This window comes from Papilio machaon, chromosome 22, assembly GCF_912999745.1.
Source record: "Papilio machaon chromosome 22, ilPapMach1.1, whole genome shotgun sequence".
Taxonomy (NCBI): Eukaryota; Metazoa; Arthropoda; class Insecta; order Lepidoptera; family Papilionidae; genus Papilio; species Papilio machaon.
This window is the reverse complement of record NC_060007.1, coordinates 6,452,540-6,469,034: the sequence shown is the minus strand read 5'-3', so window position 1 is coordinate 6,469,034 and position 16,495 is coordinate 6,452,540. Positions and strand designations below refer to the sequence as shown.

The 16,495-nt window shown below is 35.5% G+C and overlaps 1 protein-coding gene and 2 non-coding genes across 3 annotated transcripts in view; 1 reads left to right on the top strand and 2 right to left on the bottom strand.

The window, feature by feature from the left end:
• The window catches only part of LOC106713966 (neurobeachin), a 327,564-nt gene that overhangs the window by 46,848 nt on the left and 264,221 nt on the right, over positions 1-16,495 (top strand). The gene's annotated exons all lie outside the window — the stretch shown is intronic.
• Trnaa-agc lies at positions 3,590-3,662 on the bottom strand. The gene has a single exon. It is a non-coding gene; the product is annotated as a tRNA-Ala (tRNA).
• Positions 5,794-5,866, bottom strand: Trnaa-agc. The gene has a single exon. It is a non-coding gene; the product is annotated as a tRNA-Ala (tRNA).

Below are 16,495 nucleotides of genomic sequence, written 5' to 3'. Positions count from 1 at the left end.
AGTGTTTTAATACAGTTGCTCAAAAAGTGGCGTATTGCAGGGACGAAGAGCGTTCGGAATGTGGGCTATTACATACTCGTGTTTTTATATACTCGTAATGAAATATACTATTTCGAACCTTCTTTTGATTTTGACGTATTGGTCACGTCTTTCCCGGACACTCTGATGCATCACACTTGCACGCGAACTTCACATGTATCAATTATCAACTCGTTCGTTCACCATTCGAGTCACCGACAGTCACCCAACATAGCTGAACTTACGAGCGTGGCGTGGCGCGTAATTAAAACAAAATGACAGCACGTCTCCAAGTTTCTAATTTAACGATTAACGGACTTTTATTAACGGAAGTTGAGTTTAACGGAAGTTAACAAAAGCGTTAACACTTTTTGAAGTTAACTTAAAAGTTAATCCGTTAAGCAAAATGTTAACTTCGTTAATTAACGATTAACGGATTAACGAGTTAATGCCCAGCTCTGATTATTTGAAATAATATTTACATGAACACAAATTCTTTAAAAGATTTAAAATGATATCGTAACTGATTTAAAATGATAGTTTTCAAAGGTTTGTTGAAGTATCTCGTATATAAGGTCAAAAGTATAATTTGTGACATTTAACCAAAATAGAGTAACGTTCAAATTAACCTTTATGGTGTCAGCTGACATTTGAAAAGTTTAGGTAAAGGTTTTTGACTCGTTTCATATTTAATAGACTTTTATGTTTACGATTCTAGAACAATATCTAATAATGTCACTGAAATATTGCTGTAAATACATTGTATACAGATTTTCAAAAAAATAAAATATTTAATTGGAATAAAGAAGGAAAGAGGCTTTCAATTTGTGGAGATGTCTAGAAACTTAGTTACATTTTTAGAAATGAATATATTTAGTACATTACAGACTATAGGATTCGATAAGAATGATCACTCAAACAGAGTTATTTGATCTGTGAAGTAATACGGAGTTAAAGAAATTAAATTGAACAATAAAATCCAATTTATTGATGTTAGGTCTTTGAGAGATCGAATGTGGTCGCCTCGTTCTGGGATTTTGCTACACTCTAACAGTTTTCCAAATTAGACACTATTGCTTGAGGGTTAGAGCTTATTTTTAGTCGTATTTCTTTGCAGAACACTTCCCTTGACAGCCATTAGTGGTATTTAAGTGCACTTTTCTATTTAGTTTTCTTTGACTATAATAATATTTCGCTGATTCAACACGAATAACGTTTTATTGGCATAAGTTTCTTTTCTCGAACATCTGCTGGAATGTTTTCTTTTTTGTTTGATTTACTCGTAGTGTTAAAAACTACTTTCGTGGTTTGTAATAATTTTCTAGCTTGTTTTAATTATATATCGTTTAACTTTTTAACTTTCTTGATCATCATCATCAACCCGCCCTTATCCCTATGGAGGGTCGGCACAATATGTACTACTCCTCCATACATTACATTTTATAATACATTACATATATTTTCACTTTCTTGATATAAAAAATTATTGCGATGTTTTCACAAAGAATTACTAACCAGCGTTATTTTTGTTCACAGGTAAGTTTCTGAATACTCATCGGATTATAGGTAAACAGAGTGGTTTTTTTTAAAGAATTAAATTTAAACTAAATTTTTTCGTCAGTGGTGGTCTTTGTTTCAATTTTCTTGTTCAGCGCCATCTAGTGAAAGCATGGTGCACTACGAAGTGCCGTTCACTACAAATGCCGCCCTCCAGATGTTGTCGGAGAAACCAAACGTTTGTAGTAGTCTTTTGGCCACAATACAGATGGCGCTGTTCTAGTTGTTAGATTACAAAAATATAAAAATTGTATCTACTAAATCTTAATTATTAATTAATACTAAACGTAAATATGTTGAAGAGAGATCGTCGATACGATTTCAAATAATGTAATAAATTATTGTAATACGTATTTTATTGTATGTAGTTTAAAGATGTATGTACATACATTAGATGAAATTCAGAGATTGAAATATTTTATTGATATCTTGACAAAACAAAAAAGAACCGCATGCATATATGAACTAAGTACAATTATTAATTTGCTTATTATTTTACTTTTCCTTTAGCAAGTGGTTTTTTCATTCAACGAGTGCCACTTGTAGGGTTGAGAGATGTGAGTGTTTCTGAGTTTTATCATGGGAGTGCAGGGTGCGGGCGCGGTAGGTTCGTCATAAGGTTGTGAGTCGCGCCAAGTGTCGAAGATTGCAGGACGTCGAGCACCACTGTGCGCTGTGCGCCTGGTACTGAAGGCGCGCACTTGCCTTGTTTGTCGGTCTTCCCGCGAGCGACACTCGCGCCTCCTTTTTTGTCCCGGCTTTATTATATTTTCGTTCTAGAACTTATTTCAAAGAGAAGAATTACGAAGTTTTTTCGTCTGAAAATGTAATTCTGTCTTTTAAAGACATTATATAAGTTAATTGACGTTTCAGCAATTTCAAGCGTTATTAATACCGTCTTATAAATTAGATATCTGAAGGTTATCCGCGCGACAACCTAATAACAAAAGTTATGATGTTTATTGAAGCGTTATGGAACTTAATTACTCCAAGGTGGCTGGTTTAACTTGTAAATACGTTGGAGGTTTAATTTAACGTTTTAGAGTTCAAGCGGTTTAACCTTCACGAAGCAATTAACCTCTGTTTTGTGTTGACATACACAAGTATTGGAACAAATAATGGAAAACTCATCAAATTTTGTTTTATGTAAGAACTTTTCAAAATCAACTTGTTGTTCAACATTGTTGTGTTGTGTACATGCAGTGTATATATGAACCGAAAATAGTAAAATTTACTAAGAAGTATGAAAAATGTGGTGGTAGTTTTTAAAAATTTTACACTGAAGAAGTCATCATTAGTGTGTAGCTGAGTACTAGAGGTTTATGAACGGGAAGAGATGCGGCCTTAAGTCTCCTTTGAGTGCGGCTCGCGAGACGCTTTGTTAGTGCAGAGATTCCCGGCGTTAAATTAGTCTCATACCGCATTCGGCGGAGTGCTGCGCAGGCTCCTAGCTTTTTCTGTACGCCTGGTAATTTGCTACAATTATTTTAGGATTATTCATACCTTCCTAAACTTGCCAAAATTATTGTTATTGAAGATGCATTTTACGTAACGTATTTTAAGTAACGGTAAATATGAACGTTTACTTGCTTTGAAATCTGCATTTGCCCTGTGTTGGTGTACGCAGGTAGGCACAGTACCTACTTTCCTATTTTGACCTATATTCTTTTTGAATGACTTTCACATTCAAGTTTTCATTCAAGTTGCTTGCAACTAATACTAGTAAGTAGGTTGGTTGTATATTTGGAAATATACGAAATATTACATGAGAAAAAAAATAAATATAGTACATTTACATGTACAGTAAAAGCGATTTAATTTAATTCAATTTAATAATTGCTGGTTTTTTGAATGAACTTTAAAAGAAAAGTATGGAATGATTTTATGAATTCCTGCACGTTTAAATAATTTTTAATAATATTTATGAAAATAAGAGACTATTATATAAATGAACGTTATTATTAAATATCATGATTTTAATTATTTTTTTATTTATGAAAATAAAAGAGTATTTTGGAGGCGCCGGGTATCGATCCCGGTACCTCTCGCATGCTAAGCGAGCGCTCTACCATCTGAGCTACGCCCCCTGTTGGTCATTTTATGATTTTTTTTATAACATGGCAGTGTTGCCTAAAATCAATCTGTAATATATCATCCAAGGTCTCTTAGGTACCTTTCATTTATAAATACTGTACAACATTCTCAACGTTTCAATGTAAATAAATATTGAAGTTGCACTTTACCTCCGGATACAAAGCTGTTTAGTTCCCATGAACTCTTTTATGTCAAAGAATAAAAGCATATTGTAATGAATATCATGTAAGTCTTTCTTCTGATCCCTAGGGTTCTAACCGATCCCTTCATTACGAGTAACTTGGGATGGAGCGTACCAATTCTCTGATGTATTGCATACTCTATGAGTACGTCAAAGTTAGTTCCGTAGCAAACTGCATAGGAACGATGTCAAATAGAGCTCTATGTTGATTTACTGTTAACGATCAAGAGTTATGTTTTATAAGATTTAAAAATTAGAATATTATATTAAGATCACGTAGTTTTATATTTTTTTAAATACTTATTCATATTGTTAACTCTGGCATAAAAGTCTACCATCGAATGTAAATATAATTAATTTTATGTTAGAAAATGCAATCAGCGTTTACATTACGTGACTCTCACAGCATTAAAACGTCTACTCTCACAACAATGGCTGTCAAATTCGGACAACTTCACACAAAACACGTATGCAAACGTGACTGCACAATTTCTGGTGGACTAGCACAATTAGGTGACGTCACTCGCAGGAGTCAGAGCGCAAACACCGCGTGCATCGCTGCTCTCGATTCTGTGCAATTTGCTGCACAGAGTGACTCAGCTAGTATGTGCGTTTTGTGTAATTCTGTGCGCTGGGAAATAGTGCGGCTACTTCCTAGAACACAGAATAGCGAAGCTCGGCTAGAACATACGTTGAATTATTTAAACTGGACATATTACTCCTACGTTGAATACTAGTTCTGGTTCCTTTTATGTAATAATTTTTAATGTTAATTGTAAGTATTATTCGGAAACAAATGATTATTTTTTTATTATCAGATTTAAAAAAAATGCTGTGTAGAAATTGGAAATAGGTCAACATTAGAATTGTACGAAAACATTATTTTGTTATCATAGCGTATTGAGATTGAATGATAGGGATATCAATTTGTTTTTTTAAATATGTTTTGTCAGTGAAAACTCAAGGTATTACAGTACATATGTGTGAGTAAACCAGGTGAATTGAATGGTTTTTTGTACGATATTTTTATAATCTCCGTGATATCTCAATACTCAGGCATTGATATCTTACTTCTTACTAATATTATAAATGCGAAAGTTTAGATGGATGGATGGATGTTTGTTAGAAGGTATCTCCAGATCGGCTCAACGGATCTTAATGAAATTTGGCACACATGTAGAACATAGTCTGGAATAACACATAGGTTACTTATTACGTCTTTTCTAAATTCCGCGCGGATGGAATCGCGGGCGACAGCTAGTTTATAATATTTGATAATGTATTGATAATGTATTGGTATTGTCTATACAATATTAAATCTCGGCACGTGATTTCCGTCTACAAATTGTGCAGCGAACTTTTCCGATCCAATAAATCGTGTCATCGCATATTTGTCATTATCAACATACGGCATACAGCAGGCTTACTTTTGTAATTCATTAGTGTGTTATTGGAGCGGAAGTTATGTCCTACTTACTAACCCGCAAGGTCACGGTAGCTGTGTTAATTTAAGAGCTGTGTTTTTATTGTTGTTATACGTTTTGGTTTATTTTAAACTACATTACATATTTGGGACAGTTTGGAATAAGGTTAAACATAAACCATATTCCATTATTTGTAAAAAAAATTGGCTTGCTGTTTGAACTTTCGTTTAGCAGACTGAATCTATGATAGTTAATACCTTGGGGTCAAGTAAGTCACAAGTTTTAGGATAATGTGGAAAATTATCTAATAACATCGTGGAAATCTCGCTTTTACTTGTGTTTGTTTAGGGTAGGTAGTGACCTACTAAACGCAATCTGTATTTGTTTATAAATTTATCGATTAATTTTTTTAATTTGTAGAGTTTAAGTTGTGATTTTATTCGGCATATTACAAAAGACAAAATAAGAAGTTGTTTTAGTTATTTGTCGTTGAATAAATTTTTCAAAAAGAGTTTCTATTGGAGGCGCCGGGTATCGATCCCGGTACCTCTCGCATGCTAAGCGAGCGCTCTACCATCTGAGCTACGCCCCCTGTTACTTTGCAGTCCAATTTATTAACCAGATTGTCGTTCGAACGTGAATAAGTACAGTCAAGTACACCTTTCACTTGCACAATAATTCTCGTACACATAACTTACTTCTCGTCGATTTATATTGAACTAACTGTGGTTCGCAACTCCGTCCGAGCGGAATTGAAAAAAAAAACTAATTACTAGCCTATGTGTTCTTCCATATTACATATACATACATCTATGCCAAATGTCAGCTAGATTCAATCAGCCGTTCTGGAGATATCTTAACAAACATCCAACCATCCAAACATTCACAATTATAATATTAGTAAGATTATATTTGACGTTTTCTCTAAATACTATATTTCTTACATAATATTTCTGTTTTAACAAATAATTGATGAAAATGATTTTTGAATAATTTTTAAACAACTGAAGAAAATGTTCGAATAAAATTGGTCTATACTTTTTTGGGGTGCTTTTACTAATATAAGTTTTTGAGCGCAAATACTTTGAATTCATCATTAAAAATAAAGGCAAGTTAAACAAGTTTTAAATTTTGTTTTAGTACTATGACGGTGGAAAAGTTGCATTGAAAGTGCATTTCGTTTGGTTGCAATCATTTTATTTACTTTAAATTCGTCTTGTTGGCTTCATTTGCTTCTCAGAATTGCCGCAATGAAGCTCTTCAGAATGTTTGCTCAGTCAACCGACGACCGAGCGAATGGAAGATGAAATTGAATGTATATTTGTAATCTTATAAAATAATATCAAAATAACGAATTTGGATAATTTTGAAAATAAATTATTCTTTATATATATAAAGTAAAATGCTATAACCGTACTGTCTCACTAATATTTTATAAATGCGAGTGTTTGGTTACATGGATGGATGTTTGAAGGTATCTCCAGAACGGATAAACGCATCTTGATGAAATTTGGCACACATGTAGAATATGTAGTCTGGAAGAACACATAGGCTACTTATTTAATATTTTTTCTTATTTCGTGCGGATAGAGTCGCGGGCGGCAGCTTTATATATTGAGCCCTATACTCTATAAACCATTATTTATAAACGTTACTTATTTTCAAAATGAATAACTCTACATGTCATGTTTATCATTATGACCTCATCGCTGTCACTCGCTAAGTATGGACCTTCGTACACAAGGCATTGTGAACCTTCGAAATCCGACGAGTTTAGTCGCTAAGCGAAGCAAATCTGTACAGCAGACATGTAGTATGTCCGCGGACAGTGTTAGTATACAGCGGACTTATGTTGCCGATTCAATGTTGTGTGTACGGAGCGCGCGCAACACGATTCACGCGACGCAACCATACAATATTAGTTTCGGCGATGTTGCCTTGTGTACGAAGGGCCTAACTGGCGACGATCGCCACAGGTAGCGGGAACGCACATCAATAAGAGTTGTTACCTATGAAGAAATAGAATTCTTATACATACTTAGTTTATAGTATATACTGAGAGGTTTCAGAACAAATATACTTATCGTAGGCCCAAACGTATGAGGAGTACAGAATCCGTAATATAAATTCTATCTTTGTTATTTGTGTAATTTTTATATTTTGATATGATGTAAGCTTAATATATTTGACGTTAATTTTATTCTACGGCCTTTTATGAGACAGACATTGCTACGAACCCTTATATAATTATTCATTTTGTATGTAATCTAAATGAACATGAGTATTTTGTTAAAGACAGAAATGTTTGAAAGAAACTCGGAGATGAATTATGTAATTCCTTTCGCAAAGGTCCTGATAAATAAATTATCGCTACAATGAGGGCGGAGCGGGGAGGGAGGATTAAGGACCATCAGGGGCCGGGAGAGGATGCGAGGGGCTGGGAGGGGTTTCGAGAAGGGTGCTACACTCTCTGCGTTTGTTTTGTCATCTCCGATGGTCGCTGATAAGCCGGCAGTGTTAACGCTGAACGATGCTTTGCCGGTATTTGGCGGCGCTAAGCGAAATTGATTTTTTTCGCGTTGCCACTTATAGCTGATTTCTTCTCTGATTATGCTACTCGAATAAAACGCGACTAAAATGTTTTTGATGCAACTAATGAGAAATGATTGAAAGTCTTTAGTCTTTTGTCTGGGTAATGATAATTCAAAGACGATAAAATAATAACGCTGAAAACATTTTACGTTAAATAACTAAAAAAAAGTAAATCAAGTAAAAGTATATAACTTCAAACTTTCGTGGTTTTTACTAATATAATGTTCGTAAGAAACGGGATTCTTACCACGATTAGGCTGTTTGAGCTCCCGATATTTCGGCACAGTTGCATGCGCCATGTTCACGGGTTGACTGGAGCTCAAACAGCCTAATCGTGGTAAGAATCCCGTTTCTTACGAACATTATATAAGTAAAAGTATGTTTCTTAACACTTCTATTAATAACTATAGGGACCTATGATTACTTTGAAATAATAACAAAGAAGTGTTCTACGACCAGATATTTAGTTAGGAACAGTCAACTTGATAAGTTAGGAGCGCCCTCTAAGGTTGAAGGCTCCTTTTTGCAGTTCGGAAGCCGGTGTTGCAGCTCCCGGCCGGCGATCGAGCGATTGGTCACGATACTAACATAGTTCAACAACACAACTTGTTTGTCGTCATTTGATTCTAGTTTTTGTAAGTAAAGATTGATTAAATATTTCACTCAAGATAGATTAGTATTGTTTAGGAATAATACTACTTAATTATTTACTGGTCGGAGCGACCCAAGGTGGTCTTGGCCTACAACACGAGAGTTCGCCAACACCGCCTGTCCTGCGCTGGTTCCTGCCAGTTGATCGCTTATAGCTTGCGCAGTTCTAGCTCCACGGCCTTTAGTGATATCTAGACTATAAGCTTTTTTGATCTTATTTACTAGGATTAATATTAAGTATAACATTTTAAATGGACCTGGGATTGAACCTGACTAAATGTAACTAAAAATAAACGAAGACCTTTATAATAATAATACGTAGGTATATAACTCCTATTTCTGTGATCTTTTATGTTCGTGTTACTATAAAATGATAACAGAAAATATTCATAATGCAAATGCCAAGATTCTTTAGAAATTCCACGGATGTTCGAACTGTCATGTCAGTGTAAGCCTGCGCTTTGAAATTTGAACTTTCCGAAGCTTTCTGTTTACAATAATTTAATATTGTAATTACATTTTAGGAAAATTATTAAAGACTGACCTTTCCGGAAAATAAAGTTTCTCATACTTTACCGGCTGCCGGGGGATAAATGTTTGAAGCGGAGGCACGAGGAAATCCTTCAACTTGATTAGTTGGACAGAATTTTAATTGACTTTTTCGTTGAATTTGACGAATAACTAGCATTACCACGTGGAGTTAAATCCATTTTCTTTATTTTACTTTCCTAGGAGTTTGTCTTTTTTTTAATTATTAGTTGTACCAAAGGATAAAGTATAAGGACGTATTTAATTTATCTGCAACGTTAATAATCGGCGCACAACATTAATAAAATTAGAACGTCAGTGGCTCAGGGGTTAAGCACTTGACTTGCAATCTGCAGGTCCTGGGTTCGTATCCCGCCATGTACCAATGTGTTTTTCGATTTTCGATTTATATATGTACATTTATCCGACGTTCTTACGGTGAAGGAAAACATCGTGATGCTGCACATATCTGAGAAGAAATTCAATGATATGTGTGAAGTCAACCCTCACTTGGCTATGGTTGACTATGACCTAGTCACCCCTAACTTGGGATAGGCTTCGAGCCCCTCGGTGGGGACGTATAGTGAGCTGATGATGATGTTAATAATCGATATCTATTTGTTGTTCTGAGATACAAATATGAATTAAAATGTTTACATTCAGAATGGAGGAAGACATTGAGAGTATAATTTAACATCTCATAACGGATTTACAAGGAATGAAGTTGCCAGCTCCTGACGTCTTTGATGTTTCAGTCTCAAGCTTTTATAATGGTACGAAGAATAACAAGCCTCGTCCATAATGATGCATAAATGACGCGTATTAGTCTTGCAGCTGGAAATTGCTTCGATCTAAGATATTTACTGAGAAGCGAACTTCATACTAACGACATCCCGGATATTAGCTCCTCGCGGATATCAAGTTATTTAATGTTATCTTCACAAACAATATTTCTAGGAAATTTTTTTTTACAATCTTACGATTTTATTTAGTTGGCAAACCTGAATTCTCCTAAATATTGAAGCGACCGCTGTCCATAGACATCCGCAATTGTAGATGCGTTGCCTATCATTAATCGACTGTGGAGGAGACGCTCAGGAAGGGAAGGCTCGTGAGGTGTTAAATAAGTAACATTTTTTATTTATAACTAGCTTTTACCCGCGACTACGTCCGCGTGGAATAAAAAATAGAAAACGGGGTAAAAAATTATCCTATGTCCGTTTCCTGGTTCTAACCTACCTGCCCACCAATTTTCAGTCAAATCGATTCAGCCGTTCTTGAGTTATAAATAGTGTAACTAACACGACTTTCTTTTATATATATAGATGTGCTGAAATAATATGTATAATGTATGACTACAGATTCCAAAATATAACTCAGCTGTAAGTTTTTCTGAATTACTTCTTTTGAATATGTTAATTCCAACACCAGCGTTACAAATATCGCTGGTGCTGAATATTGCTGTCATTTTATCACTAAAGTAAAATCTTGGTGTAGCCTCAGTTTAAAGTTTATAGAGGCTAGGTGCCATAACACTTATCTTAAATTTTTGATGAGTCCGCCGCACGCCGCCCGATGAGCCCGTTTTCTAATAAAAGCCGACTTGTGGTGACCTCTTAAGTTTTATGCCAGCCTAGTGGACGACAAATTGCGGCCGTTTACTTTAAGACATCTAGCCTACATGAATAGTGTTGAACATTTTAGTATTCGTACATTTTACAAGAGTAAGTTCATATTTGAACAATATATATATATCGTAATTCCGTTCTCGATGGTAAATAAAAATATTTCAAAGGATCATAAATCCTTGCAGCGGCGCTCTTGGTATTGGTCAAACCTCTTGTGTAAAAAAAACCATACAGACTAATTGAGAACCTTCCCCATTTTTGATGTCGGTTTAAAAGATGACAGCTGGACAACATTAAGGTTCTATTTCACTCGTAGTGCAGAAAACACCCAAGAAGTTGTAGATAGAAAGACCTATGAATACTAATTTTCTTTCAGTGTAAGTAGAGAAATATCTACATCTATTTGTAAGTACTCGAATCTTATTTCGATAAATTCCGCTTCATGACATCGCTCCGTTGTTACGCAACAGAAAGTGTTGGCGACGTGTTCTAGCGCTCCGTCTGCCGCCGCCTTCGCATCTCTCCTCCTTTGAATAATCAGCTCTGAGTTATTTATTTACTCAACCCTTTGATATTTCAGTTGCTAAGGGATTAATAATGTCTTGCCGAGTTTGTTTGCATAATTCATTTCGTACGTTTGATGCTAGAAGATAAAATGATAGATAAAAGTCTGAAGAATCGTTTTATTAGTTCAGTTCGATTAACAAGTGTATCAAGACGCAATAGTTTATTGCAATATATTACAATTGACTTGTAAAAAAACAAAAATATGAAATGAAAAAGCATAGCAGAAATAAATCGAGTGAAGCAGCGTTGATAACCCCAACTATCGGTGGATAGGTTCGCTTAAACGTAACCAGGGGAATATCTGACAGCGATCGGCCTCTCGTCTCATTAGCTTTCCCAATAAAATAATTGAGAGTTTCTGCGGCGGGGTGAGCGTGGGGAGTTCATCCCCTGCTAGTGGAGGTTGGTAGGGGTTGGGCGGGCGGCATTCAGTGCTCGTCCGCCCTCCGAGGGAGACGCACGTGCCACGCGCTGCGTCACACGACGCGACCTGACGTGTTGCTCGACTATCATCATCTCGCGATAAAGAGACGTCAGTGGTAACACCCTGGGAATATACCTCTGATATTCTCAGGAATGCGTTGGTTTGAAACTGTCAGGATCATTAATTAGCTCATTGAAAAGCTTCAGTGAAATCTGTCATTATGTCGTGTCACAAATAGATGGTTTACCTGAAAAATTTATTTTGCGCTTTCCAATTCTATGTACGACGTGTCCATTCATTAATGAATTAGAGCTTTGAATCTGTATATAAAAGTTATAAAGCAGTGTTTGTTTCTAGAAAAACGTAAAAGTTTGATTTCATCACATCAGTTACCTAACAATTTTATATTAATCTATGTGTTTATTAATGTTTTCACAAATATATATATCTAGCTTTAAAGATTGCTTTTTGCGTTTGGTAGATATTTGCAGTCCGCCTCCATGAAAAAAAATAGTAAAATATTTTTTTTTATATTATACATTATTGATTATAACAAAATCCACAAAACACCAATCCCAAAATGTTTTATCTCATAGGAACTTATTTATACAGCGTGAGTTTAACATAAAATTTTATTTGTATTAAATTTCTGACAAGAACACGTGGATGGTGCATGAATCCTATAGTTCTGCAGTTAATCCAAACTCAAAAGTCAATTGCCTTTTGCGGGCATAGGTCGGTCTTTCTACACAAGAGTGAGTCGCCTCGAGGAAGGTGAGGAATAGAAACTGCCGTTCAGTTCCTCGACGATACATTAATGATTTGAGACTTATATGGAATCATTAGAGAGTGTCTTGACGGCATTCGTCAGCGGCACTTGTGAAGTATAAGTTGAATCATTAATGAGTTCGCTCTCCTGTGGTCTGTTCGCTGAATAAATGAATTTTAATTTGGCCTCGCCTCGCCCACGGCTTTTAATCCCAAATTGATTATTTAATTTAATGATTATGCAGAGTTAGCACTAAGTTTTCGTCGCGGTCCCAATTTGAACTTGAAGTGTTTGCTAATAAGATTATTTAAAACACCATCTTAATTATTACAGATGTTAAAAATATCAAATCAGATTTCCTAAATATATCAACACAGTATTCATTGGAAAACTTAATCTACTAATTTCCTACTTGTGAGCGGTCTTGAGTTCAGCTACAGCATCGGTATTAATGTTCAACGTGGTCATACTTTGCAGGCGGCTTGTCAATAGGCCGCGGGGTAGCGGGGTAGTGTGGGCAGGGTAGGCAGTCACGTTTCCTATTAGGGTAGGCGGCTATGGGTAGGGGCAGGGGAGGGGATGTTTGCGAGGGCGGAGAAAGATGCGAGACATTTGTCTGTCGGGACGTAATCAAACGATTGTTTTTTGTCCGCAAATACTTTTGTCCGTGTGACTTTGCATATACCTTTCTATTACACTTCAATTCTAAAAGCTAGGAAAAAACTAGATTTGAATGACTTTCTAATTTTGAAAAAGCTTTTTATTATTGCATTAATATGCTACTTTAAATTGTTAATAATCAAGTTTTGAAGGACGTAGAGTTTTACAGTTTTTAGTAATCAGAAAATAATCTCACACTATCAATAATTACTTGACATTTTGTTTTAACTTAACTCTTAATCATCTAGTGGTCGTGGTAGTAGTCTAGACTTTTTAACGATCTGGTTTTTGCATCCATTAAAATGTTAATTTCACATTTAATTTCTTAAGTAATGGAGACATTGTCAAAGTTCAGTTCAGTTCAATTTTACTCTGATTTTAAAATACAAAATTAAATTGCATGAACTTTCTTTGTCTGGACATTGTAATTATATGTTAAAGTAATTTAAAGGATAAATTATAATCAAACAGCTCAGTCAAAAAAAAAACTTTATAGGTTTTCTTAAAGACAAACTAAACTATCTTTTCAAACTATTTTGTAATGTATCAACTTTTAAAAACGCTTCAATAAATTTAACAGGACTTGATATTGTAGAGGTTTTCTTCGATATTGTTCTATTGTATTGCTGCTTCGCTCGCTTCCTTACGACCGATGATTCTCTATATTGCTTTTGGAAGATTATTGTGTCGTACTTGTGTGAAAATATAGATGCGTTTCTGTTGTATACAATTATATTACAATATTCTAAGCTTTAAATAGAAGATTGTAATAAAACGGTTTTCTATATCAATTTTCCTCAAACCTCAAACATTGTTTGTCAAAATTCCGCTATAGTCAATATAAATATTAAAAGCAATAATTCATCTCGTTATAACCGATAGCCGCCATTTGCAAACGCAATTACGCTAACTGCTTTCCAATTTTAAAATTGCCAAATAAATTATTATAATTTATATTCATAATGAGGTTGACATTCGCTAATGGTTTTATTGCGCGTTTAATATTCCGATCACTTTACCCATTATCATCATCAGCTCACTATACGTCCCCGCTGAGGGGCTCGGAGCCCAAGTTAGGGGTGACTAGGCTATAGTCAACCACGCTGGCCCAGTGTGGATTGACTTCACACATATCATTGAATTTCTTCTCAGATATGTGCAGGTTACATCACGATGTTTTCCTTCACCGTAAGAACGTCGGATAAATGTACATATGTAAATTTAAAATCGAAAAACACATTGGTACATGACGGGGTTCAAACCCAGGACCTACAGATTGCAAGCCAAGTGCTTAACCCCTGAGCCACCGACGCTCAACACCCATTAACAGACCGATAATTATATTTTCAAAAACATTTTTGGCGGACTTTCCACAGACTATAAACAAGTTTTTTTTGCTTGGTTTCAGGCGATAGGTTCTTTTTTAAGATTGATGTTTGCATTGTTTTCTTTCTGTTTTTTTTCTTAACCCGTAACCTGTGCGTTCACTTTGGATGTTATCACGTACGTTATATATTTTTCACGTGACATGTTGTATTCCACAAAAGCTTGGTGTAGGCGGTTATTATGATTGATGACAGTTAAAAGCTAACGCATTTCACTGCCAAGTTTCACATTAACGACAGAGGCTTTCTGTTACGATTATGAACAGGGTGTTCCACTGAAGTGACGTTCAAACCTTGTATGTATACAGGGTGTTATGACAGAATGGAATTCTACCTGGTGATCGGGCTCGCTGTGTTGTTGTACTCTTTCATCGCCTTTCTGTTGAACTTAAAGGTGTGTGGTCCTCAAGGGGAGAAGTGCCAGTGCGAGGAGTGCGAGGAACTCTACCAGAAGACCAAGAAGACCAAGACTGTACCCACTTTGTCTTTCCGCGTCGATACCATTAAAGAGGAGGCTTAATATTATTTAATTGTTTAATTAAGAATCTAGAGATATCTTTCTATTAGAGAACGTTGACGACAAATTGACTAAAAAGAAAAACTAACTCAAAAGTGACTCAATAAGATAGGCTAAAGTAGGTGTTGAGTTGCGATGGTGTTTGTGATTAAGTGTTAAGTGAGGTCATATGGAGTCGCTGTCGCGCGTGGTAAGCGCGGTGAGCGCTGCGGGCGGTCCGGGGGGTGCGGCCGGTGGGGGGTCGCGCGCGCGGGGGGCGCTGGTGCACGCCAGCCTGGCGGCGGCGCGGCCTCTCGACAAGCGGGGCCGGCACCTCACCGGAACCTTCTGCCTCACGGGGGACACTATGGAGGGCATCATACAGTGCCTCGTCTTCTTGAAAGCTTTTTCGGTGAGTTGGCTATTGCTGATAAACTTACTGTTTTTGCGTTAAAAAAAACGCTCTTCGTATTAATTAAAAAGAAATTTATGTTTTTCATGAATAATTTCAAATGAAATATAAAAATGTTTTGAACAATGTGAACTTTGACAAAGCATGGTGTAATTAATGATTGCATTTCAATGTGTCTATTGTTTCAAAGTGCGCGCTCGGAGGCCTCGACCCAATTACCTCTCCAATAATTAACGCGGGTCTTCAAAGGTTATCGAATAATTTAGTCTTAAGGCTCCTTTAAGCTGTGGACGGAAGCGAATTGTACCATCAATTCGGAGACAATTTTAATATTAATTCCTATTAATCTTGTTAAGATGATCTGCAAAGTCTATATAGAAAGGAAAATTCCCAAAGGATAATATAATTTTTCATTCATTGTAAGTTACTAACGGCCAGTGACATTTCAGATTCATGTTATAATAACAATGTTAAATGTAACTTAATCAATGCGAGTATTATGTTTACTTGTAATGAATTACATTTAAAATTTACTTTTGGTTTCGGGGGGGGGGTTGGATGGATCCTCGTAAGATAGTATTTATGTACTGCCGAAGCAAGTACAATAGTAGAAATGATTATGTTATTAATGTTAGCGGACCACACTTAACGTTAACTAATATATATGATAATTGCTATCAGAAATACATATATACATATATACATATATATCGTATATCACTGGTTCTGGTAACTTATGATTGATACTATAATGTCACGCTATACCGTGATTAATTACAGAGTTATTAATGATACATCTTGTTAATAGAACGCACTGATTAGTGTTCAAACATAATGTTTTGTTAATTCCAATATCTTCTTAATCTTCATGATTTCCTAGTACATATATGCATGTATTTCTGGACTTCCTTGAAGTAATGAAATTCCTTTAAAAAGATGCAAATCTGACAGCAATCTTATACAAATAGTTTTTTTTAATGAGGATATTAAAACTCGTTAACAAGATTTAGTTTTATATGTTCTGCTAAAAAAAAGACTGTAATGATTTGTTTGGAGAAATTAATTTTAGATAAGAATTTCGTATCAAATTGTTTTCAAATAAAACTATA